This window comes from Simochromis diagramma, unplaced genomic scaffold (assembly GCF_900408965.1).
Source record: "Simochromis diagramma unplaced genomic scaffold, fSimDia1.1 OVJJ01000344.1, whole genome shotgun sequence".
Classification (NCBI taxonomy): Eukaryota; Metazoa; Chordata; class Actinopteri; order Cichliformes; family Cichlidae; genus Simochromis; species Simochromis diagramma.
Window position 1 is genome coordinate 4,233,915 of NW_024387375.1, and position 27,339 is coordinate 4,261,253.

At 40.8% G+C, this 27,339-nt stretch overlaps 1 protein-coding gene across 2 annotated transcripts in view; it reads left to right on the plus strand.

Moving 5' to 3' along the window:
* schip1 (schwannomin interacting protein 1) overlaps positions 1-27,339 on the plus strand; it is a 225,294-nt gene that overhangs the window by 152,642 nt on the left and 45,313 nt on the right. Inside the window, exon 1 of one of the 2 annotated variants that reach the window (XM_040009284.1) lies at positions 15,780-15,785. The exons of the other annotated variant lie outside the window; for it this stretch is intronic. The gene's annotated coding sequence lies outside the window, so the exon portion shown is untranslated. Of the gene's footprint in view, positions 1-15,779; positions 15,786-27,339 lie in introns of those variants that run through there. 2 annotated transcript variants of the gene reach the window in all.

The window sequence follows — 27,339 nt, forward strand, 5'->3', positions numbered from 1 at the left end:
CAATCATTTGTCTTTGGCTGTAGATGGATGTAACATGTAGGGATAGAAAACTAAAAAGTGGGAATGAAATGATCGACAGAGGCCTAGTATGAGGGAGAAAGAAGAGATTGAAGGTGAATACCAATGTTCTGTGGTCCAGATCAAAGTGCTGGCCTCCTCTTATCCTTCTGCTCATCAGTTCCCCATCCTCACTCTTCTTTCCACACTCACTCTATCCTCCCCTCCCACTCACTCAGCTTTGCTGTCTCTGCTCCAAATCTTTTAATGCCTTTAAATTCATCTCTAGGCATTCGCCGCTTCTACCAAATTTTCCTGCTTCTTCTTGGTCACTTCCATCTTTTGCCCACCCCTGAATTCCTTCTGTTTTCTCTTTCTACTCACTTCGGCCATCTGAGGAATGGTCTACACCCAAGTTATCTCCTCCGTGTTACCTCAAGCCTCTATCTCTCTCTCTCTCTCATTGTCCCTGTCTCTCTCTCTGTGTGTGTAAGGGATTGTGTACATTCAGTAGCCCAGCTTTCTCCAAATAGCCCATAAATCATTGAGGTTTGGCGTGGCGGGAGGAGATGGCCAGCCAGGGCAGAACTATTAATGCAGCTGAACCACACTTATCATTGTCCCTCTCTGCTTCTCACATCCTGTCCCTCACTGACTTTCAGTGATGCTTCCCTGTTAAAGCACATATGTAACATTCTCTGTTGATCATAGACAGTGAATATAGTTAATTTAGTTAAACCATCACCTGCTAGGATTAATTTGAATTAAAAGATCAGTAAATAAACAGATCAGTCAAGTCAAATTCTATATTGTGCCTATAGAGACACTCCTGCACCTAAGCAGGCTTTCCACACAAAAGTTCCAAAAAGTAACCTTTCCGAGATGGTTGCTCCTTTTATTTTCCAAGAAGCAAACTGCTTGGAAAATACAGAAACTAAACCTATATTTGCCAAGAATGTTCCTTCTTGTCATTTCAGTCTGCTGGATGCATTACCCACAAAAGACAGAAAACAAAGGTTTTCGTAAGCTGAACCGTAGACTTACCCTAATGCATCTCTTTATTATGCTGTAGCTCGTTAACCAATATAATCTTTTTAGACACCTCATTTGCATTTCAACCCCCGTGTTTATGGAGCCAAATTTTTCTCTGGTTCAAAATTAATTATATTAAGTGCCAACTGACCCACTTTTTTAAAGACCTGTGACCTGATCCAGAAAAAAACAGACAATCAGCATGCTTATGAAAGGAAGTAGTTCATACAATATCAACAAAAAGAACCACTACTGAAATCTAACATGGCCAGATTATCATGGAGAGGGGGAGATTCAACATTGTTTACATGCTTCATTCAGTCATTCACGTCGCTTTCCATTGCAAACCAAATAATGGCCCTCCACTCAATGACACGTCGCAGTCTCGCTGCAGCGAAGCCAGCATGTTGAGCTCCAGCTGAGCTCCAGTCAGCCAACAGATGGATTATACTCCGTCACCGTGATGCATGGCATTCATTTACCAGTTTGCTGAATGTATTATGTACTTACTCATCGGCATTCATTGCTTCTAAATGCCTCTCTGGCCATTTAAAAAGGCTACAATACTACTGTGGGGTTCTCCACGCCTAGCTGAACCCCTTGTGGGCAGAGGATGGGGCACCATTACTGAGCTGCAATCCCTCATATCCCTCCCTCCATTTTCCACATTAAAAAGAGAATGATTCGGATAAATTAATGAACCCGTACATTTACAAGAAGAAGATAATTTGAACAGGTGTGCCTAAAAATCTGATATTGAGCCTCGCTCTTTCATTTACTGCATTTCATCTGTTTTATTTCTGGGCAAGTACCTCCCCAGAAACCTTCAAGGAAAAAAAACCTAACTACCATGCCGCAAAATCCCACAGCACCCAGCTGCTGGGTAGTAGAAAGTTTGTGACCCATGTAGAGAACAGAAGAGAAAGTACGGGAAGAAGCGAGGCAAACAGTTGTGATTCCTTTTATCTCCTCAGCTTTTAGAAACATATGCTCTGCTTTGAGCTTGGGACAGACACACTTATACACTGGTCTAGATGTGTCAGTGGTATGCAAATTCATATTCATTTAAATATGTGCTGCTCATCGTCAAGTCATGGTGTCCACCCTCTGACACTGCAGCCAGCCCATCTGTTTATTCAATACATATTCATGCAGTATACATCCATCCATTAATAGTTGCTTTCTTAGTGTTGGCCTCTCCTTCTTCCTGGCCTCTTTTTTCTGCACTTGTAATTGTGCAGCCATATTAAAGTTTTTACATTGAGTCTTAGGAGTTTCATGGGAACACGAAGAGAGATTACTGATATTGTTTAATTTCCCTGGGGTCCAGTGTATTCGAAGAACCCAGAAGCGTATGGCCGCCTGCCTGCGTGCTTACGTGGACCAACTTACATTTGTTTGCCTTTACATATGTCTTTGAGTGTTTTTCTTGAAACTTAATGGATGAAGGGATGAATTTTGCCAAGCTGTCTCAGTTTTACGTGTCTTGGATATTGCTCTCCGTGAGTTTGTGTGCAAACATAAAGTGTTTCGCTTTTTATCCCACATTCGACAAAAGGATGAGGAAATTTCTGGCGACCTTTCTGTGGTTACTGAACCTGCCAGCATGTGCCTTTCAGCCACCTGTGTCTTCTCATATAGCTTGTGTCCCATAGGACTCAGATGATTGATATGTCAGGCAGTTTGCTGGCCACCTCTCCCGTCCTTATGCCACCGAAGTCCCATCCCGGTAGTCCAAGGATGACTGATTTGTCAGGCAATGTCTCCAGACATTTTTTTTTCTTTTTTGCAGGGCCCCATGTGAGTCAGTGAGTCAGTTGAACAGACTTCTTGGAGGGATCTTGTCACCCTTCACACTACAGATGATAAATGCTATGTTTTCTCTGTATTTTCTTTTCTTTTCATTTCCCCGTTGTCTCCCTTTTTATTGTCTTGATCTTGATCTCTTTCTTTCTCTCTCTAGAGCCATCTCAGTCTCTGAATCTCAAATTAGTTGTTGACTGAACGCATGCAGTGTTATGATGTATCTCAGATCTAGTTGCTTGTTCTGCATCAAAATGCATTAATACACACTGGGCTTTTTATACTTCTGTGTGTATTTGTGCATGAGGGCCGTAATGGTGTCTTGTGCACTGTGTCGTATGTAAAAATTCAATACGTACTGGCATAAACATTCCTAAGCTTGTGTAATTTGATGTAAATGAGAAAGAGTTCAGCAGAATGAGTTTTGCCTGTCCACCCTGGCATTGCTAGCATATCAATGTGCTGGGTTATTACCAAGACGATGACGGATCTGTCCATCTCTTCCCTGATACAGGACTCTGAGGAGGAGGAACCTTTGAGAAAAAGTTGAAAAAGTAAGCTACATACAAAATGAAATGTGGGAGTCGGGGTTGAGATCGACTAGTTTGAGTTAGCAGTCGAAAGAGATGAGCAGCAAGGTGGAAACTTAAAACTTATTCTTTATAGTTGACGGCTCTGAAGGTGAAATAGCTTTTCAGAACTATAGGTAAGTAGAAGACTGAAGGTGGGTTACCAAAAGTAACATCTCTCATCTTTAGAGTGTAAGGCAGCGATCAGGAAGCAGAGCTGGACCTGTTCATTAGCATGGCACGCACATTCTTCAGTTCTTCTTCCTTCTCTTTTCACCCTTCATTTTGACCTCTCATCTGTTGCCACAGTTTGACAACATTGACTTTCATACCACGGCAGCATCCTGCTGATACTGTAACACAGAAGAAATACTTGGTGCTGAATTCTTACAGTGCTGCAGTCAGATAGTTATGCTGCACAGGAGAGTCAAGCTGGAACAACACTAAGACTGAGAATGAGGCTTTGCTGGCAGACAGGGCAAAGGTTGATGACACACAAATACACATCGATGCAGTATATGCAGTTTCTCTCTGCCTGTCTGATTATGACCTATTTTCCTTTTTTGCTACTGTTATAACAAAAGTTCTCACAAAAAATGGTTAATTACTGATAACTATTTCACAGCCTTATCTAGCATGAACGTGGACACACACACACATTTGAACCATGCCTCCGTTACAAACCACACTCATGTCTTTATTTGTGTGTATTATTTTGCATGTCACTTTATTCAGGCTGAGTTTAACTAGCAGCTGCTCTATGCATCTTTACACACACCCCTGACAAATGGCACAGAGCTACCAACAACCACACTACAACAACACAAGTACAGACCAATGCAAATATCCTCCAGACAGTGGGTGGTAGCCGGTGGCAGTTTAAGGGAAATTAATGAGCTCTTATAATGAACGCATCAACTAACCTGTGTGCTGTTGCCTGTGGGAATATTACAGAAACTCTGACACACACACACACATACACATAAGCACACGCAGCCCACAGGGAAGACTACATTAACACAAAGAGATGGAGACTGCTCAATCACTATGGTTACACAGATGGGCCCCAGAGAGAGGCCGGCCAGCCTAGAGTCTGGAGGCAAATCACGCATAAACACATGTAATACTGATAAATTGATAGACCCCATATATTGTCACATGTTTACTGACACAGTCGGTATCTCTGAATGAAAGTGCAGAAAAAGGTGTCTCACTGTGCCTGCCTGCCTGTCCTGTTTGTTTTTGTGTATTTAACTGAGCCTTTAGGCCCTATAGAATATGGCTTATAACAGCACGGCAGACACAAACTCTTTTCTCTTCACACTGTAAAGTTTCATTGTCCCTTTTCTCATCAGGGAATTGTAGTAGAGATAGCATTAAAGTGAACGATATCGCTGGTGTGTGCTCCATATCCACAGGGACAGCCAGAGAATAAATCGCTTTGAGGAAAAGGGAAGTGGGGCAAGGGGAGATGGTTTAGGACTTTTGTGTATTCACTCGCATACTGTATTACATCGTGGGGTTAAAGCACATCACAGACTATAACTCTTCTTACGTCCACACTGTCTTATCTATTTCTCTGTTTTTTCTGTCCTTCCATTCTGCCATCCTTTTCCTCCGTCTGTCCCCAGTTGATCCCTGAGGGGACACACGTTGTCATCCCTTCCATCTCTGAGGGCTCTGCAGCCTGACAACAAAGCAGCCTGTTGTCCCCCAGGGGCCAAGAGTGCAAGAGAAATAGAAAGTTACATATAGGCTTGAGGAGGGAAACGGAAAGAGATCTGGCTGAGGCTGAAGCCAAAATAGAATTCATGAAGAGGCACAATGTGAGCATTCACATGTGTATATGAATGTAAAGTGCATGCATATAACAAAAATCATGTTTACCCATGGGTAATGCGGTGAGATAAATGTGAGCTATAGCTATTCAGCATGTGTGAGCTATGAGGCTTCCTCAGTGGGTCGCTGCTTCAGACACATGGCTGACTATTCTTAGCATCGAGACAAGACACTGAAATACTACCTACTCTTTACTGGGCTGCAGCTACACCTGTCTGCTCTGGAACTGAGGCAGCCACACACACAAAGAGAGCAAGCCTTGACATATATGCTTATGCACTGCTTTTTAGGCCATGTCATTTATTATGAATCATTTTTCTGGTTCTGTTATGTTTATCTATTCCCATCCAATTTGTCAGTGCGGCTATCAGCGCCGTTATTTTTCCTCATTTTTATCTTGTCACCTGTCCATGCATCTTCTCTGCCACTTTATTCAGTATTTATTCATCATCATTATTACAGAACTGGGCAATATATCAATATAATTGGCACTGTGATGAAAATAAAATTCAGTATAGTCTGGGACTGATTAACATAATGCAGGGATCCTCCAACTGTGAAACTAATCTGAATAAAAAGGCTGTTTGGTTTTTTTTTGGAAAACTTAAACAGATGTTTTTATATGCTATTGGTCCTTTTTTTTTTTTTTTTTTTATTACTTTTTTATACTTATTGTCAGGTGAACCTTTCCATTTCTTTGACACATTCCAGCAAAGGTTTAAAAACTACTGGAATAATGTCAGTTTCAGTTAAAACAATATCAGCCCAGTTATGGCCCATGGTATAGGATGTGTGCACACAAGAGCCAGTAGTTACAGTTATAGTTATTGGTATAGTGGGTCATAATCAAAGATTACCAGCAATGCACCTGGCAAAAATCACCACATCCTAAAAAAAAGAAAGAAAAAGTAGCATGACAGAAATTTTTGGGGGGAGGGCTGGTGCTCCACAGTGATTCTGTCACGTCTGCGAGGTTGAGCACAGAGTGATCTGCCAGCTGGTGAGAGCTTTTTTCTGCCGCTTAGCCGTGTACAACTGTGTAAACATGGAAAAGCAAAAGAGGAATGAAGTTTCTTTAGCAAGGTAGAACTGTAAATTACAGTAACACAAGCCAGTAACATATACACACAGCTTCAGTTGCCATCATCTGCTTACATTGCTACCTTGTGCTTCCATGCTGATGTGGAGGCGAGATTGATTTGGGGGGCGGCACAATCTGTCATGTCACAAGAAGGAAATATTTTATAACTTTGTAACTGACTATTCTTGGCTAATCTACTCTGAACCCTGTATAAGACAAGATGGTGACAAATTAAGGTGTTCATGGGGACGCAGGAAGGGAGAGGCTGAGCCCTAGACCATGAAATGTCAATGAAATTCAGCGTCTTGTAGCGAGGATGGGTGAAATAGCCATTAGCATTGCAAAGTGGGCAGGTCCTAAGTTGAAGTAGTGTCAGTTCTACCAGAGCAAGTGAAGCGAGGACTAGTGGACGGCAAATAATACCCATCATTTTTATATCAGCGGTTTTAAATACATTAGAGGTTTAACTACTCAATGGGAGCCACGACTGTCCAGTAGCAAGCAGCCATCAGCTACAAGTGACAGGAAAAACGCTTCATATGTGCACAGGGCTTTAGTTTGCTTTGACAAGTCAAAACATTCTCCATTAAAACGTCTATCATGAGGTAAATGCAAAAAAGAGAGCTTAGGAGAGAAGTTCAACCCTGTCAGCACTTCACACCGCTGTGCTGTCACCGTGTCAGGTAAGTGTGAATGGCGAATTGTTGTTTTCAGAAAGAAACAAAAAAAATAACAAAAAAGTTCACACCAACAAACAATAATGGGAAAGAGGTGTGGAAAGAGGAGGTCTGACCCTCCAACAAGCTTGTCATTTTATACCGTTAAAACTTTCTGCTAAACAGATTATTATACACATTACATTTCCTTTTGCAGTCATTTCCCAGTCTGTCAGTAGTAATTGCTGTGCTTTATTGTCCCTGTATTGTTGGGGATAAGGTTATGGTAAATAATATTTGAGTTTCACAGTCCTTTCCTTTATTGATGTATGGTATATACATTTTTTATATTGCCTACATTCTCGTTATTCTCAGTTACCCTCTGTCTTTCAGCTCGTCACCATTCAGCCTGATATCCCTTTCCTCCATAGCTGCATCCCTTCTTATGAAAACATTATATAGGGCCTTATAGTGCCTTTTATGCCAGCTATATTTCCCTCATATAGCCTTCTCTGCATTCTTGTAAAATGTTGTTTGCAGTGAGTAAAAGGCAGGATGGCGAAGACGATGCAGCAGGCCGAGTTAAAGTCTAGGCGTGATCAGACCTGGGGAGGTGGTGGACTCGTCGTCAGCGTGTGACACGGGGACCGGCTAGTGCTGCCAGACAAAACCAGTCATGTGAAAAACTAATCTACCTATCCATTTGTCTGAGAGCAGCAGAGGTAGACGGAGGTGGTATAATTGTGCTCAGTGTTAGAAGGATTGCCAGCCGCTTTTTGTTTCTCACGGCTATGGAGGCCGGATTTCACAGCCCATTTTTACAGTGCTCAGTTCGCTCTCTAAGCTGTTTTAGATTGCGCAGACATGCTGATAATTGAATGAAAAACAGGTCCTGCGTAGGTAGGTGTGTGTGCATGTGGGGTTTAAAGCCTGGCTGCATCTTATGAGCAATAAGCTGTTGTTTGTGATCCTCTGTGGACGCATAGCAAATGCATGTCTTAGTCAGCAGACTAGTGGCTGTATATTATAAAACTGCGATGGGGTAATTGACTGAAAGGAGGTGAGACAGAAGAATATGGCTGTAAGATATAGCTTTATTGGGAATAACATATTCATTGATGATACCATCAAAATTTTGCACATTATATCTTAATCCAAAGTGGATATGAGTTTACACTTTCATACAATCTGTAGGATGCAAATGTATCGCCCAAGTCAATAAAACGTATGACTGTATAATACCTTTGTATTACATTAGCATCTTTTTCCTTCTTTTTGCCGTTCTGACCAAAGAGCCCAGGTAGTTAAAATGTTAATGAGTTGGATCAGTTTAATAATGTCACCATAGCTAGAGTCATCAATCATGGCTTCATATGAGCTGCTATAATGCTGACATGAATGCAGACTCGACGCAAATGAAGTCATTAGGCTACGCCCCCAGCTTTAAAGAGAAAAAAACGTCGTCTTTTTATCGTGTTTATACTTTTCTTTGTGTGCATCTATCATCTATCTTTCCTTCTCATTCCTTTATTACCTTCCTTTCATGCTTCTGTTCCCTGTCAACTTCTACTGCTGCTCTCCTGCTTGTCTCTTTTAAATGTGCATCTTCTCTCCAGGCATTCCCTTCTTAGTTTTGCACTGTAACTTGCTGCTGTTTCTTCCTTTAATATCTGACAAGGCCCCCTGAGTTTTTCACGTTTTTTTTTTTCCCACACACAGCACAACACACACATACCACATACACAGACACGCGCAAGCAGTTGTGTTGCAGTCTTTGTTACTATGGCAGTACTGTCATTTCCATCTAGATGTTAGTTTAGATGGGTTGAACAAGATGGCAGAGCGTATATCCACCTCTCTGGTCCTCGTTGCTGCTACTCTGAGTGACAGTGTGATTATGGATGAGTATGTACCACATGTGTGTGTACCTTTGCTTGATACTCATGTTCTAAATACATTAATTTCACATTTTGAGGACCTATGTCCTTTTGAAAATCACCATATTGTAACTTATTGCATTTGAGGGGAAGGAGATGATTTATCTAGGAGTTAAGTTTATTTCATTTATGGCTGTGGGCAGGGTATGTGTAAAAAAAAAAAAAAGAAAAGAAAAGAACATAAGACAAATGTAATATCGATTGAAACATGACGATGTGTGTGTGTTCAACTCACTGAAGCATGGACTCTATAAGACCCCTGAAGATGTCCTTTTTTTCCCCTTTAAGTCATTTAAGTTTCAGAGAGCCCCACAGACCTTGAATAGATTTCTGTTCCTTTTGTCTGGTCATAAATATGCTCAGTGGGTGCTTCATATGGTATAGCACATAGTGAAGTGGCCAGTACTGGGTTGCATTCAGAATAGCTTTAATCCTTCATGGCACAGAGTCAACAAGTAGCTGGAAACATTCCTCTGAGATTTTGGTCCATATTGACATGATAGCATCACACAGTTGCTGCAGATTTGCCAGCTGCACATACATGATGCTAATCTCCCATTCCACCACATTCCAAAGGTGCTCTTTTGGATTGAGATCTGGTGACTGTGAAGGCTATTTCAGTACAGTCAACTCACTGTCAAGTTAAGGGAAGCCACTCAGGTAGGATGTTTAAATAATGCTCAGTTAATATTAAGAAGCCCAAAGTGTGCTAAGGAAATGTCCCTCAACTCATTACACCAACATTAGCAGCTTGTAACATTTGCAGGATGGATCCACGCATTCATGTTTACTCCAAATTCTGACTCTACCATTCAAATGTCGAAGCAGAAATGGAGACTCATCAGAGCTCATGCAAATTGATGCCTCGGTTTCCTTTTTTAGCTGACAGAAGTGGCATCCGGTGTGGTTTTCTGCTTTTGGAGTCCATCTGCTTTAAGGTTTGATATCTTATGCATTTAGAGATGCTCTTCTGCATATCTTGGCTGTAACAAGTATTTAACATTCTCCTCTGAATCTCTGGCATCAGAGTACAGCACAAGACAACTGCTGCTCACTGGGCGTTTTCTTTTTTGGACCATTCTCTGTAAACCTTAGATGGTTGTGTAGGAAAATCCCAGTAGATCAGACGTTTCTATAAGACTCACACCATTTTGCAGGTCATCTGAACATGCCTAAATACACTGAATTTCTGCCATGTAATTTGCTAATCACATATTTGCGTTACCAAGAAATTGAACAGGTGTACTAAGTAATCCCAGACCTTGACTGAACTGTTGTTATAAGATTACACCAGTCACTACATTTGTGAATTTGATTACCAGGAGATTCCTGTGTGTCTGTACCTGGAAACATTAAAGAAAACATTAAGTTAATATTTTATATTTACAGTAGAGGATAATACTTTTGAAACTGACGTTTCCACCCACTTAACATCGTTACACAGTGACAAAAGATTTATTCATATAATCTACTTTTACGGTTTAATATCTTTCTACAGTACATGTATAGAAAAGCAAGTACACACTACACATGCTCTACTCTTTAGGACTAACAGTTTCCATCGAGCTGAGGTCAGCAGTTTGCACTGTTGTCACATTCTAAGCCTAATTAGTCTGTTGAAAATGTATAATCCCAGTTTCTCAGTGCAGTGAGTTAGTTAGTCACACTCTAATCTTTCCCTGGCGCATCACTAATCCACATAACATACTGTGCATCTGGATTTTCTTTCCTATTACTTCTTTCAGCATTTTGTCCATGTGTGCGATGCTATTTTGTTCATCTTCATCTCTGTGCCCCACACCTTCTTTCTGAGAGGCTATGCCCAGGTCAGGTTGACATTACACACCCAGGTTTCAGTCCCAGGAGAATGTCTGTACAACTTGTATGATAGACAACAAGTTGAAATCAGAAGTATCAGGAGTAACTGACTGATTGATTGAATGTAATCTGTGTGCCACATGGGCACTCAGCCAGTCTGTTAGAGCCAAATTTTCTGTCTCACATGCTCTTTTCACTCAGTGACATGCAAATAATAATAATGGTATCCTGCCTCTCTCCATTAAAATGAAACTACCATAAAAATTAGAGACTGTTCATTTCTTTGCAAGTAAGCAAACTAACAAATTCAGCAGAGGATCAAAATAATTATTTCCCCCATTGTATACTTTAATATACTTTTTTAAATGAATGAACTCAGGCCTGTTTTTCAGGCACATCCACACATCACATCCACTACAAACATATAATTTTGTACAATATGATGTATTACTGTAGTTTAGACAGAAAATAAATATTCTCAGTCTTAAATATCTGCAGCAAGTCATTAGCTCTGAAATAATTACTTCCCCCACTGTAAGTGTGCCTGTGTGTGTGCAGCTTTGTGAACACTTGTGTGTCCCATGTATCCTATACAGCATACAGCATTTCTAATTAGTATGTGATCGATAGCTGGTTGTTGTGATGCTGTGCATGGGGAGCCGTGTCGGAGCAGGGAAACAGTGACATTTCAGCGGACAGGGATTACTCTGTTGACCTTATTGTTGTGATTAGAATTCAGCCTCAGCTCCCCCCAGAGATGACCTCACCTTGTTCCACACTGCACCGGGATGCTGGAGGTTATTCAAAACTTACTTCTTTCCTCCTTCCTATTCCTCGCTGATGTTGTAAACCTCTGAAACACACACACACACACACACACACATATATATATATATATATATATGTATATATATATATATATATATATATATTTATTTATTTCTGTTTCCTGTTTCTGCTTTTTTCCCTGCTTCTTTACATGTTACTCAATCTAATGCTATACTTTCAAGATTATGTGTCAGAAGATGTTCAGCTTCTATTAGATTGTTACTCTTTTTTGTGTGGCATTGTGCAGAAGGGCTTGTGTGAGTGTGTGGACCACGATATATACATATATAAAAAGACTCAAGGACAAACTGCACTTTTGTAACTTTTTATATCCTTTTTCAGCAAATCAATGCGGCATGTTATTTATATGCAGTCTATTTTAGTTAACCCTTGCGTAATCTCCAAATACAAAGCACACACAAAGATACTCAAGCAAACTTGCATTACTCTTTTGAGTTCATCTTTTTTTGTTTCCACATAACCTACAAATAAACACAAGGTGAGAAACAAGAAAAGATAAAAGAAAAGAAAAACAATGCTTTTACAAAAAAGTGTTGAATATTTTGTTTACTCTTCTCACCTGTTTGTTTCTCCTTGTTGCTAGCAGGAATCACAGATCTTTCAGTCTGTGCCGTTCCGTGGAAGCCTTTATAGATGAAAAGAAAAAGTAAAAGTGGAGCATCATGACGGCATGGTGTTGGATCAAAGCCATTCATGAATATTAGCTAATTATTCACTGACCAAAGCATTGCTGGTGGGTTTTTTCAAATATGCTTTTTACGTCTTTATAACCACAGACACAATCTCAGCCACTGCCACTGAATTGCAGCAGTCATATCAGAAGCTGAGCAAATAAAACATATTTCTGAAGTTATAGAGTTTACGAGGTTAAATAGGAGAAAATGTGTTTTTGTTATGCGAGAGAACTACAAAGTTCCCACTGCTTAAGACTGATGTACAATTTTGTTAAAGTACAGTACATGGTATTCACAAATGCTTTTAAACCCTTACATAGTGATCTAAGGCATGCAAGATATTTCTACTCAGGTTATTTGGTCCAATTCCCATAACAACAGGTGGGTTCAGAAAAAGCACAGTTTGATTTTGCAGGTTTGAATCAAATAATATGACTAACTGAGAGGATAATCAATGATTACCACGTGCTGAGAGAAATTGGTATGCCACTCTTCTAAAACCATTTGCACTTACTGTATTGATGTGCTTATAAGCAAAGCTGAGAAGCACTCACTTCAGTGGCATAAGCCACTAAAACTTTGTTTGTACTGCAGCTTGTTTGCTGGAGCTCACTCAGTGGTATTTCTTAGTACATGATGGTGGCATGCCCATGACTACTGAATTGTGGTTACCTGTCTGAGGGTAATAACTGCAGCATGGCAGTTCAAGGTTGCATCATTTTCACTACAGGACCATTGGCTGACTGGCCCCGAGTGGCACATGAACTAGGGGGAGGGGGTATAATGGAGCACCACCAGCAGGTGAAGGTTGCAGAATGGCGGATTTAGTTGCAGCCTTTTGGTTCCGCTAAGAGGAGGAGGCTGCTGGTGGTGGGAGACATACAAACCTGTCACACCTGTTTGATGTCCACTCTGCTTATCGGGGGGTTTCCAGCTCAGAGACATAGCTATGAAGCTATGTCACTATGGAGGAGAGGAGAGGAGAGGTGAGGTGAGGTCATGGCACGCACATATATTGGATCGAGGGAACAGATAATGGTATAATGGTTACAGTAGTGAGAGAGGAGGACAGCTGTGGAGCAATGGCAGTAAAAATGGAGATGGAGAGGTGGAGGGCTGGATGCCACCAGGGGAGCGTTTCGGGCATAAGAATTCCTCTGTAGCCTCCCACTGCTGCCAGCTTAGTGATAACATGCATGACTACACCTAAGGTGAAAGGAGATGGGAAGATGAGGCGAGAGTCAGGGTGGGAAAAGCGGGGCAAAATTGACAGATTCAAAAGAGTAAAGTGGTCTGAAAGCCTTCCCCATCCTCCCTCCTTCCCTCTCCTGCATCCCTGTCACTTCTCATAGGGGAGCCTGCTAAGGACCTTAGCGTCCATTAAAATTGCAGCATGTTTACATAAAACGAACACAGGCTTGTGCTGTCTTTACCTCCTACCTCATCTCACCCTCCTACATAACACACACGTACAAAAACAGAATTCTGTTTATTCACTGATGTACGGCAAATGCTTTCAAATGTAAATTAACACGCAGTTTAAAGCCTTTATCCTCGATCCTTCTGACACTGTACAGACCTGTCTCTCATAAACTCCCAGTGACCCCCTTTCCTGTAAATTAAAACAGTCAGAATATGCTGCAGATCAGAAGCTCTTCCGCATTGCTTATAATCATTTTCCTTAGCTGGATAGTATTGTGTACAGTACAGTAAACAGCTGCAAAGTCACGCACATACACAAACACGAGCGCATGCACATCGTTCACCTATCAGCTCCCGTATTAATGTCGTATCCTGTTGCGTAGCTTTTGAATGATTCAACACGCTCTATCGCAAGGTCCATTTGCTGTCTGATTCCTTCTGTCAGGGTAGTTTTCTCGATATTCTGCTGATGATGCCCTACTGCTTGCACTCTCTCTGCCAGGGAGCTGTGGGCTTGATGCCCTCATGCCTATTTACCCTCCCAACCTCTTCAGCAGCATCTGATGGTGCATAGAGCATCAGTGATGGCACAGAGAGTCTGGAGGGGAGAGATGAAGAGATGGTGAATGTAGAATACAAAAGAGCAGAAAGAGAAAGGAATGAGGCCATGGAAGATGAAAAAAGGACATGAGTGCTTCATTGATGAAGGAAGAATGTGACAAATGAAAGGGAGTAGTTTTACGAGGGGGTGCTCATCGTGATAAGGCCCTCCTTGTGGTGTATTCTCTGCCAAATGGCTGAGGTGCTGCTTTTGGCAGTGCCTCTAACAGGGCATGCCTCTCTGCTGGAGTGGCGGGCTACCATTATGGCTCTTTCAGTGGTTCAGGTTGGACTAACCCTGCGTACTTAATGACTTTTATGTGGAGAAAATGTTCAAACCTTGAAGTAACTTTTTTTCTGCAGGTGCATTTGATGAATGTATTTTAAACGAATGAAATACATGTCATAGCATCACTGAAATCACGAACAGAGGAATTCTGCTCATGGAAAGCAGTCCTATGATTATCTGCCCTACTTCCCCTGCTGTTAGTTAATAGCAAAACTAAGATGACCAGAGGTTTGTGGACATCTGTTCTTTTTTAACCCAATCTCCTCAGATTGGCTTTATTAACAAATGACAGATGTAATTACAGCAACCAAACCACAGTTTTCTGGTAGTTTTCTGGCAATCCATTCACTGATTCTTCCATTATCCGTGCACTGTGGTCGTGGATTAGCTCTAATCATCGCTGTTGTATTATGTAATCCACTTCAAAGAGAAGTCCATTATAATTTAAACTACTATAATCTGATCTCATTTCCTCGCTGTCATCTCAATTACTGTATCATTAGGCTACTTTCTTAAGGCATATTCTGTGTGTGAGTATTTTGCAATTAAATTATCTGTTAGGTTCTGTTAGATTTTCAGTAGTTACAGGAGTCGTTGTGATGCAAACACGATACTGCTTTTTGTCAGCTGGTCCATTTAGGGGTCACCACAGCAGATCATCTGAATCCATCACAGCCTCTGTCACACCAACCCTCTCTTTGCAACGTCTGCAACCATCTGTCCTTTTCTCTGTTCCTTTCACCTGCATGTCCACTGAAGTCTGCTGCAATCACCATCCTAACCTCCCTGCGGACACTTTACCATTTCATCCAGTTTACTTCAGAATTTTACTTTCTCTTCAGACTGATGGAGCATACGCATCCACCTTATTTAATATGTATACCCCATCCAACTTACAGTGTGGGGCATACACACACATGCTCTTTTCACCTTCACAATATACTCTTACTCTTACATACTCTTCCTTAAAGATTACCTTTTCTTCATTTCTCTTTCTCTACACAGTGATAGAATAGTTTGGATCCATCTCCAATGCTCCCGGCGTTGCTTCCCTTCCAAGTGGTCTTCTGCACGTGTCGACCTTCCTTCTCTCCATCATGTCAGCCATCATCATGTACCAACATTTAACCTCTATACAGATATTTGGTGTGTCGAGGTACTGCTCTCTGAACACAGACAGAAGAAGTCAGTTCCACCTAGATTTTACCGTGTGCACTTCGTATTACCATTCTTCATAACCATTTTGAGAAAATTCAAGTGGTTCCTGAAAGTAATTTGTAATTTTACGTTTACAAAATAAGTCCATTAGGCCTGTATAACTCTTGGTCAATAAAGGGTTAAAGTCCCTACACTCACTTCCACACTCGTGCCTTTCCTCCTATCTCACTGCTTCATCACATGCCTTAATCACATCACGTCCTCTTGCTTCATCTTCAGCTAACAGTGGCCTTACCCTAACCCTGCCTAACGTAACCCCTCTATATCAGTTTGCAATTATGCTGTTGGCCAGCAGCACCAGAGGCTCCAACAGCTCCGGTTTAGAAATCTCATCCTTGATGATCCACATGTTTGTGCCAAAGACATGAAAGAAGTGAAACTGCAGCTGTCAGTTCGATAAGTGACTTGTAATGCTAAGTGGTTTGATTGGTCAGTAAGACAAGAAAAGTGCTATATAAATGCAATCCATTTACCATAAATGCTGTACAGTAAGTGTGGAGTGATGATATGGACCATTAGCTGTGCAATACTCTCCTTTTTTTGAAAGTCTATGATCTCCTGTGGGGAAGAAAGATTATTACATCAAAAAAGCCTGCTGACTACCGTTTTTAAAAATGTCAAAATACATCCATTCACAGATGCTGAATAATGGACAGCTCAGTATAAGTTTAAACTTCGTATGTATTTCACAGATTTTTTCAAATTTCTGAAACTAAGATTAGATTATAAGAAAAAGAATGTGTTAAAGATCCTCAAAAGTACAGTTTAAGGAAGCTCTCATAGCATTTATAACATAAAGACAAACTAGGTTACCGTTAACTGTGGTGAAATTTTAGATTAAAATATTGAAGGAAAATTTGACCCCATTATCCTTCACGGGACGAAAACCAATCATTAGAGAGCCATTACATGGATATCTAATGCTGCTTTGGGGGAGAAGGAGCAGGGAAGACGTAAATGAGTTTGTGCACACTAATAGGCTAAGGGTAATCATTTTGATTTGCATGCTTTTAGGAATTTGGAAAAATAATGAGATAAGCTATCAAGTGAAAGAATATACACAGAAGCAATGCTCCCCAAACAAAAATAATATATTAAACAAAAATCAATTACATTTTGGCAAGACATGATAAGAGAAAAATTAAACCAATCCCCTTTATCAAAGCCAGGCGTCATTGCAATTACGAGACTTAGAAGATGGAAATGAAGTCCAGTTAGGAATGTTATTGAAAATGAGTATCAGGATTTGTATCGTCCAAATGCCAATGTTCCCCTCCAACAACTTGAAGAAGACTTTTAAGGACACAAACTATTAATATGTAAAAAGTATGAAAGGCATGATGCCCTGCAGCATATGCATCAGAATAAGACTTAACCATCCAAGTCACTGGGAAACACATGGCTGTTCTCTGTAATTACGGTAATAAACAAAGAGGCCCAAGATTGCAGCTTGTCTGTTGAAGAGGCTGACAGTTAAATTAAATGTAAAGACTGCTTTTGGTTTTACCCGATACACAGTATTTGAACACTGATACACCACAACAGTGGATTTCAAATCAAACATTCAAGGTCTGCTTTAAGTGCAGACTTTCAGCTTCATTCTAGGAGTTTAATAAAAAATTGGAACAGACTGTTGAGGAAATAAAGTTATTTTTATACCTAGCCTCCCATTTTCGGAGGCTCAGAAGTAACTGGACTAGCTAACATATCAGGATTGTTTTGAATGCTTAAATGAAAATCCTTTGCAGTCACTGATTGCCCAAAATCCTGGACTCGTGGACATCACCAAATGCTCTCTCTTCCTTGGAGATGGTCTGTCAGGCCTTTACTGCTGCTACCTTTGGTTGCTGCTTGTTTGTTAGTCTTGGAATTGCCTGTGGGTAACTGAAAAACATCCTCTGTTGAGCTTAGATCAGGTGACAGTCTTGGCCATTGAAGAATATCACATCTTTGCCTTGAGAAACTCTTGGGTTGCTTTTACACTCTGCTTTGGGTTATTGTCCATGTGTGCTGTGAAGCACGTTTGGTTGAGTCTCATCAGTGAGTATACAGGGAGTGCAGAAATATTAGGCAAGTTGTATTTTTGAGGAATAATTTTATTATTGAACAACAACCATGTTCTCAATGAACCCAAAAAACTCCTTTATATCAAAGTTGAATGTTTTTGGAAGTAGTTTTTAGTTTGTTTTTAGTTTTAGCTATTTTAGGGGGATATCTGTGTGTGCAGGTGACTATTACTGTGCATAATTATTAGGCAACTTAACAAAAAACAAATATAGACCCATTTCAATTATTTATTTTTACCAGTGAAACCAATATAACATCTCCACATTCACAAATATACATTTCTGACATTCAAAAACAAAACAAAAACAAATCAGCGACCAATATAGCCACCTTTCTTTGCAAGGACACTCAAAAGCCTGCCATCCATGGATTCTGTCAGTGTTTTGATCTGTTCACCATCAACATTGCGTGCAGCAGCAACCACAGCCTCCCAGACACTGTTCAGAGAGGTGTACTGTTTTCCCTCCTTGTAAATCTCACATTTGATGATGGACCACAGGTTCTCAATGGGGTTCAGATCAGGTGAACAAGGAGGCCATGTCATTAGTTTTTCTTCTTTTATACCCTTTCTTGCCAGCCACGCTGTGGAGTACTTGGACGCGTGTGATGGAGCATTGTCCTGCATGAAAATCATGTTTTTCTTGAAGGATGCAGACTTCTTCCTGTACCACTGCTTGAAGAAGGTGTCTTCCAGAAACTGGCAGTAGGACTGGGAGTTGAGCTTGACTCCATCCTCAACCCGAAAAGGCCCCACAAGCTCATCTTTGATGATACCAGCCCAAACCAGTACTCCACCTCCACCTTGCTGGCGTCTGAGTCGGACTGGAGCTCTCTGCCCTTTACCAATCCAGCCACGGGCCCATCCATCTGGCCCATCAAGACTCACTCTCATTTCATCAGTCCATAAAACCTTAGAAAAACCAGTCTTGAGATATTTCTTGGCCCAGTCTTGACGTTTCAGCTTGTGTGTCTTGTTCAGTGGTGGTCGTCTTTCAGCCTTTCTTACCTTGGCCATGTCTCTGAGTATTGCACACCTTGTGCTTTTGGGCACTCCAGTGATGTTGCAGCTCTGAAATATGGCCAAACTGGTGGCAAGTGGCATCTTGGCAGCTGCACGCTTGACTTTTCTCAGTTCATGGGCAGTTATTTTGCGCCTTGGTTTTTCCACACGCTTCTTGCGACTCTGTTGACTATTTTGAATGAAACGCTTGATTGTTCGATGATCACGCTTCAGAAGCTTTGCAATTTTGAGACTGCTGCATCCCTCTGCAAGATATCTCACTATTTTTGACTTTTCTGAGCCTGTCAAGTCCTTCTTTTGACCCATTTTGCCAAAGGAAAGGAAGTTGCCTAATAATTATGCACACCTGATATAGGGTGTTGATGTCATTAGACCACACCCCTTCTCATTACAGAGATGCACATCACCTAATATGCTTAATTGGTAGTAGGCTTTCGAGCCTATACAGCTTGGAGTAAGACAACATGCATGAAGAGGATGATGTGGACAAAATACTCATTTGCCTAATAATTCTGCACTCCCTGTAGTCCTGTACACTTCACAATTCATCCTGCCTCTTCTATCAGCAATCACCTCATCAGTAATTACTACTGACCCAGTTCCAAAAGCACCTATACATGCTCCTGCTATAATGCTGCCTTCACCAGTTTTGACAGATAATGTGGAAGGCTTTGGATCATGAGCTGTTTCTCTCCTTTGCTGCACTTTTCTCTGTCCATCCTTCTGGCACAAGATCATATTGGTTTCTGTCTAAAGAATTCTTTTCCAGTAATGTGCAGGCTCAGAGTCTAATCTGACCTCTTATTCTTTAGTGTAACCAGTGGTTTGCACCTTGCAACCCTCTGTATTTACATCCATAAAGGTGTCTCTTGACTGTAGACTTCACCTACCTCCTCAAGACTGCTCATTTGATTGGATATTGTGAAGTTGTTTCATTTAACTGTGGGAATAATTCTGCTATCACTCACTCACTCTTCTGCTGATCAGTGTTTTCCTTCTTTTTAAGTACGATTCTAAATCTGTCTGCTTCAGTTTTTGCTGTTTCTCCAAAAGTTTATTTTTTTTCAGTGATGGCCTCCATCACTTGCATCAATATCTCTTTGGGCCTCATACAGAGAGTTCCAGTGAAAAGTCCAAAACTTCAAGCTCAACGCTTGGCATTAACTCTAGATCTTTTATCTACTTAATTTATCAGTTAATTGCTCATCACTTAATTATCCGATTACTTTTGAACCTTGGAAAATGATATATGCAAAACAAGGACTGCTGAAAGTCTCCACTTTAATCGTATCCCGCTTGATCAGTGTGGTGATGTGCAGAGGCAAAACTACAAAAATTATATATTTGTCTAAAAACTTCCTTTTTTTGACTAAAATCAAAAAAGAGAAAAAGGGAATCCGTGTTTAAAGGACTGCTGAGAGGCAATTAGCACTCAAGCACAGATTTTTGTCTTAATGCTGATAAAATTTTAGAGCCATTCAGTGTGTCATTAATTTGTGAACTTTGGGGTTTAGACAAAGTACTTAATTACCTGCTTTAATTACCACAAGGATTATTGGAATTTGTGTGTGGATGGACTCTGGTATACATTTTAGACAGAACCAGGTTAAACGAATATGATTTATGCAGAAAAAACATGTTCCTGTGTTTGTTGACACTTTTGTGTCAACTTTTATTTTGTCTAAAATTTTAAAATGCATAATTTTTCTTATTTTTGTTGTTGAAAAAACATTTTAGAAATACTGCTTTTATAGAGGGTACTTTAAACTAATGTAAATGTCTGGGTGATAATTGATCTGTCATGCCAGATAAAATAGTTGCATTTGGTCTCGCTGAAGGTTTCGCAAATGTTAAAAACACAATGTTTACCCATTTATTTGAACCTTTAAAGTTTAAAGCTCTGAAGATAATACTTCACACTGCAGAGTAAGTAACATCAGCGACCTGTCAGATGTATTGAAATCCCAGAGCCACCTGCTGCCACCTCAAGACAGGACAGTATAGCAAGGACGCTACAGCTGCTGTTCTTCTTCTTTGTCATGAAGGCACATCTCACGCTGATACAGAGTATTTCATTTCAATCAGTGATTGCAGCTCTGCCAGTTACTGCCTCTGTCAAGTAGTATACAAACAGGACTGGGCCTGTGTCATTGGATCCCCAATTTTGCCTTCCTTTGGTTCTTATATATCTTATAACAGTGATATATACGTTTACTATTAGTTGTGGTATTTTTCTGTTATTACGAATGAGTCTGGGAGACATCAATAACCAATTTAGACAGTGTACCATTCATGTATTACTGCAACTTTCTAATTAAGTATAGCTGACCTTAAGAACACTTTGGATGCATTCAAAGTGTATAAGCTGAAGGTCATCAGTGCTCATTTTAGTGCCAGAATGGTTCTAAAACCTGCAGACTAGTGTGAAATACATGGCCTGTTTTCGACTGGGTGAAAAAGATTCACTGCAAAGAATAGAATAGCCTCCTTTTGTCATATCACCCATCAACCTATTTCCTTTCTTTTTTCCAGCTCGTTCAGTCCTTTCTAGTTTAATTTGCTCCTTAAATCACCTCCCGCTGCCTCTCCTCTCTCTTCCTCTCCAATCTCTGGATGTTTATTCGTTTATGAGAGGAGGTTGGGAACAGCAGGTGCGAGGCCTGCACAAAACACCAGAGAAGTGATTGAATTTGGTGTGGGCAGTAAATTGTGTGGACATATGCGCACTGCACAGCGTGGAGATGGGCACAGGGCAGTGTGGATGCATATCTCTGTCTGGCTGTATTGCTGACAGGGCGCAGAAACCACAGAGTAGGGGTGCCAGGCGGCATCAGAGAGCGAGTGAGCAAAAGAGACTGAGGATTGGGACCTGACACAGTTTCAGAGTCTCTGTCTCTATAATCTGACTCTTAAATTGTCGTGGATGTTTTCTGCCATGTTGCAGAAAGAGAAGAAGAGAGCTGAGTGTGTTTTTGGGAAAAGTAAAGAGGAGTGAGAGCATTAGGACCGTCATGCAAACCTTCAAGTGTCTTCTGTGGCATTCAGGAAAATGTTCTCCACAGTCCTGAGCCCGATTCTTTCCACGGCCCCACAGGATGCCTCCCCAGGCTGAGCTAATTGATCAGATTACAAACCTTTGCTTCTTTCACTCTAATTAGCATTAGTGCACCGTCAACTAAATAGGTCGGGAGCAGGTCTCGGTCCTCGACTCTTGCAAGCGATTAAGATCTTTTGCCACAGCGGTGACTATGGTCATAACTTCATTAATGACTTGGATGACTTTTTCCAACTCTGCTGGTCGCAGTCCCCCTGGGGAGGTTACGTCTGAAATTTGCTTCCCTGCAGCATAACGATCTTTGACTAGATTTAGCAGGCTTCTAGTTTTACTTTGTAGCTGTTTAGATGTATGCCAACCGTATTGGTTTTGATTAATCATGTTTGTTATCGTGATCATCCTCTCACTGATAACTATGGTGTTAGAAACTATCATTTTCATCAGCACAAGCATGGCTGTAATCATTCTGATTTCTCCAGTGATTATCATTAGAGACATTCTCATCTTCCTCAACATCTACATCTCTGTAATTGTCTTCCTCCTCCCCCTCTGTAACACTATATACTCTTCCTTCCTCACATTTATCATTGTCTGAGTTCCCACCCAATCTCTCTTTATGGTTATGGCCATATGCACATATTCTGGTCTTTTCTGTAATTGCTAGTTTGGATTTAAAGCTTCTTTATGAATGCTAAGCTGTGCAAAACACTGCCTACCACTGTGAGCGAGCCATTTATCCTATAAACCAAGCTAGATTAAACAAATTTGGTCTCAGTTTGTCCACACTGCACATGCTACACTGCAGACTGGAACCTGACGTGCTTCCCATTTAAATGAATCTAATAGCTGTGAGTGCTTGTATGTACGTTGGACAAGATGTTGCTCTCACAATTCATTTCACACTTCGTTAGCAAGTGAAATTGTTGGTTGGATATACAGTATAGGAGGGAAGATCAATATATTACAGTCAGGTATTAGCGCTGCAGTCAGACACGGGTATCGGGGTTCGACAGATTGTGTAAACACCATTTCAGAAACACAATACAAAGTGCAGTGCTATGCCTCACAGCACACATACACACACTTACATATAGTTTCCTGGGAAATAAAGAACACCCAGAAATTCACAGACACACAGAGTTTTTTCTTTCAGTCCCCCAGTAATTTGAATGGAGTAAATCATCATTGTGTTTGGGAAGGAGATTGATGGCCAGGCTCAATGGTTTGGCCACCCATTCTATTTAGAACAGCGGGTCAGTCGGCCAGTTACGGATCCAACCTCTATTGTTGCCACCTGACATCTCTATTCATCATCACACAGTCTGTATCCTGCCGCTGCTGTCTCAAGGCACAAACTGCTTTGTGTGGCACTTTGTGTGCATGTTGCAGGAAATGTGGCAAAAAGATGTATGTACTCAGAGGCTTTTGATGTATTAAAATGAATAATGGTGTCAATAACTCGCCCTTTAATGACTTGGGGTGTATTAGAACTGCACGGGAGAGTTTAACACTTCATTGTAATGTAGCATGTATGGAATACATGTTATTTTATTATCTGCTCCTTTTGTTGCCTGCCTAATACATTTTGTAATTTAGGTTCTGTAAAGAAAAAATAATATTATTTTATAACTTTTACAATAATGTGATGCTTATATTTTGAATGATCAGATTTAGCGTTTACTGGAGATATTCTGGTCTTGTTGTTTTCTTTCGTTAATAGGTTTTTAACTGATTTTCCAGACAATTTAGTCTGAAACCTTTTATTTATATTGCAGAATGGAACTGTAATTTGAATAGGAGTATGCCTCAAAAGTAACACATCAGATCAGTGTTTTGTAATTTATTATGTATTTTTTTATTACATTTGACACAATATTAAGGTTTATATTGAAATTTGTGTCCAGTGTTGAATTAAAGTTCATTTTTTGGGGGGATAAGATGGACGAAAGGAGACAGGAAAGTAGAGAGACGGGGATGACATACAGGAATTGGTCTGGGATGGATTCAAATCAAGTTCCTTTAAGCCTAAAGGCTGCCCAGTCATCGTAGTACAGCAGCTGCTCGTGGAGTTATTTTAACACTTTTTCAAACATGTTCAAATTTAGTAATAAAATATTTCAGGCTTTGCAGGGGTTCCTTCTTTAACTTCAAAACCATTTTAAAAACAATGTGAGCAGTGCCCAGTAGACTTCTGGCGGGTGTGCCCACCAAAGGTCTGCTCACCTGCTGGTTAAGGTTTGAGTTAGGCTTGCAGTGTATGTCATTATATGTCTGCCCGTGCCTTGTTAAGTGATAACCTATAATTTAGTGTCTCGAAAATAGTGCGTCATTGTCCAGCTGTTATGATTTTGGGGTAGTGGCAGCTTCCACGAATCTACCCAACTACATACGAGTGTTGCACATTGTTTCCTTCCTCCTGCAGTTGACAAACAGACTCATCGCTGCTGGCGTGACCAAAAAATTGAATTTGAGTGTAATGAGATCTCTAACAAGTTGAGCTGATTTTATAAACTCACTCAAATGACGCCAACACCAAAGAACATTTTACTTTGGAGGTGTTAATAGACACTCTTAGGGAGCTGCAGCAGTTTGGAAATATTGAAGTCTTAAACATTTACAATTTTTGCTGTGTTCTTGCATGTTTGATTATATTCTCCTACGTGACTTTGCTCATATTTGTTCATTTATTTGTGATGCAGAGTCACTATTCATAGAGCTATAGTTATTTATAACATTTCCTGTTTTTTCATTGTTATCATTTTATACTGCTATGCAGTTTCTGTGTAAATGTCACAACTTATTCCCTGTGACAGAGAGCAGTGTGTTTTGAAGAGAGGCTGTGCAATGATAATGGCCTTGCTAGATGTGTTTTACTGAAGACTGCTTACACTTACTTACTTCAAGTTGCCTTTGTTTTCAACAGTTTCCACTAGCAACCTAAGCTGAGCTGCTAATGTTTTTATATAGTTACAGTTTTGAGGAGGAGGTAACAACATAGCCTGAAGTATCAGTAGAAATCTGCATATGTACTCACTGTAGTAAATAGCACAACTTCTTGACACACAAGCTTTAAGTGGGTAGTAGAAGTGTGGACAGGGTATGCAGTGAAGTATAAAGATTTCATGACAGCCAGGATTGTGTCTTCTTCACCTAAAAAAGACATGACACTGTGAAAGAACTGTGTGTTGAGTGTCTGGCCTCTTTTTGCCCCGTGTTACTCATAACCAGGCAGGACATTTCCCATCTGCAGTTGTACCACAGTCATGTTTCTGATGCTTCATTTTCTGTCAGCTGGCTCAGTCAGAGTTTTATTTCAGGGTGAACTCCCTTTCTCAGTCCCCGAAAAGAAGGAAGTGAGAGGGAGAAGAGAGAATCCTCCAAGGTCACTTTTGGTGTCTCTCCATTGGAGTCAGTGAGTTCCTGACAAGCCAGAGACAGGTTCAATTTCTCGCTGACTGTCAGGAGCTCCCTGTTATTTAAATGCCTGTGAGACAGATATAAGCAGAGGAAGATGTTGCCTGACTTTTCAGTATTATCTGAGGGGCATTCTTTTCTCCAGCCTTATCTCTCTGTCAGTAATGGGCCTTCAGTGATTCCTGCCAGATATCTGCTACGGATGGACTGGTATGCTGGCAGATAGAGCAAAGCTTTCCCAGATACTGTAGATCTAGAATGGGCTGTTTTTCCACGTGTTCCTGCCCCTCGGTGATTGGTAAAGCCGGGTGACCGGCAGTTTGACAGGCACCGCACCTCTGCTTCTTAGTAAAGTAGAGGAGGGAAAAACAAGAGTGGGAGGAATGAATGATCTGAGGCGATGGAAGTGTTGCATGGTGAACTATCTTTGACCACCCCCTCAATCAAAAGTACAGAAAAAAAAGGCATCTTTTTTTGCCAGGTGTGATGAGGACATGCATCACAGAGCTTTGATGTGACAGATCATGGACGTCTTCATCTGGCCCTCCTGGCTCTGAGCTTGTTGCTGCTTTTATTGTTTTGTGGAACAACCCACTGAAGGGTAGGATGCCATGTCAAAACTGTTTTTAGAGTCTTTGACGCTAAAGAGGAATGGAAACTTCAAAGACAGCAAACTGTGTGTGCCTGCGTGAGTGCAAGAGTGACCTAAACAATGCTGCCCTCCTGTTGACAAATTAATGATAAATTAATTGCCTGGTGAGCATGTGAACTTACAGTCTTCAAATTCTCTACAGGATAACCCCAACCCCCCCAAAGCTGTTTATCCGCCTTACAGGCTCTGAGTTAACTCTACAACTCTTCATTTTACTTGACTATGACCGATTAATGTTTGGGGAATTAGGGAGGAAATGCAGAGGGGTGGAGTGGAAGGGCTGATAAGAGAGTTGAAAGCAGCAGTGGGGAATGGAGTGGTACCAATAGGCAGGACTCCTGCTGTCTCCTCTTTAGGGAGATCCCTACTAGTGCTGTCCCTACTGCAGTGTAAGGACAGGCTCAGCCAGGGGTCTTTGAAGTACTGCTCTCTTATTATATGGATGAACTCCTTTGTGCTACTATTATATATGCAACGCACCATATCGGAAGACAGCTCCCGTCCTTCAAAAAAAACTACAAATCTCTGCAGAGCCCAGCCGGCCGTGCAGAAAGGCTAAAGCTGTGAGGGACTGAGAGATTCTCAACATTATCGCTGTAGTGCTTTTATATTTTCAGATGTTTGGCTTACCACTCGAGAGACACAGAACAGCCTCTAATCAAAACACTCATTATAAAAAAGCTTTGGACTGCATTTTACTCCTGCGGTGGATGAGATTGGGTTATCATTGACATTTAGCTTGATCTCGATTTCGTGCTATGTAAATTACCAGCTGCTGCAAGAAGAAACAGAATGCAACATGGAGATATCATGCCAAGTTGGTGTTAACCCCTCTTCAGCTCTGACACCGCAGCTGACATCTGTGTGTGTGTGTGTGTGTGTGTGTGTGTGTGTGTGTGTGTGTGTGTGTGTGTGTGTGTGTGTGTGTGTGTGTGTGTGACAACTCATTTGACTGGTTTAGTGACTTCATCCAATCAAAGCCGTCCCTACGAAGGAAAAAAGTAAATCAATTAAAATAAAATAAACATTAATACAGATTAATACATGCCAAAAAAGAAGTGAGCATCTGCTGCAATCACAGTGGAAAGTTGTCTTACATCCATCTGACTGATGTCGTTAATTATATGATTTAGTGCAATTTAGAGTTGTAAGTAACAATTATTTTCATTACTGATGATTTTTTCTTGAAAATGTGATTGCCCATGAAAATAGAGCTGTCACTGATTTTTTTCTTTGTCTATCCAACAGCCCAAAACACATTCAATGCCTTAATTCTTTATGGCATATATTCAACAAGGTGCTGGAAACATTCTTCTGAGATTTTGGTCCATATTGACACGACAACT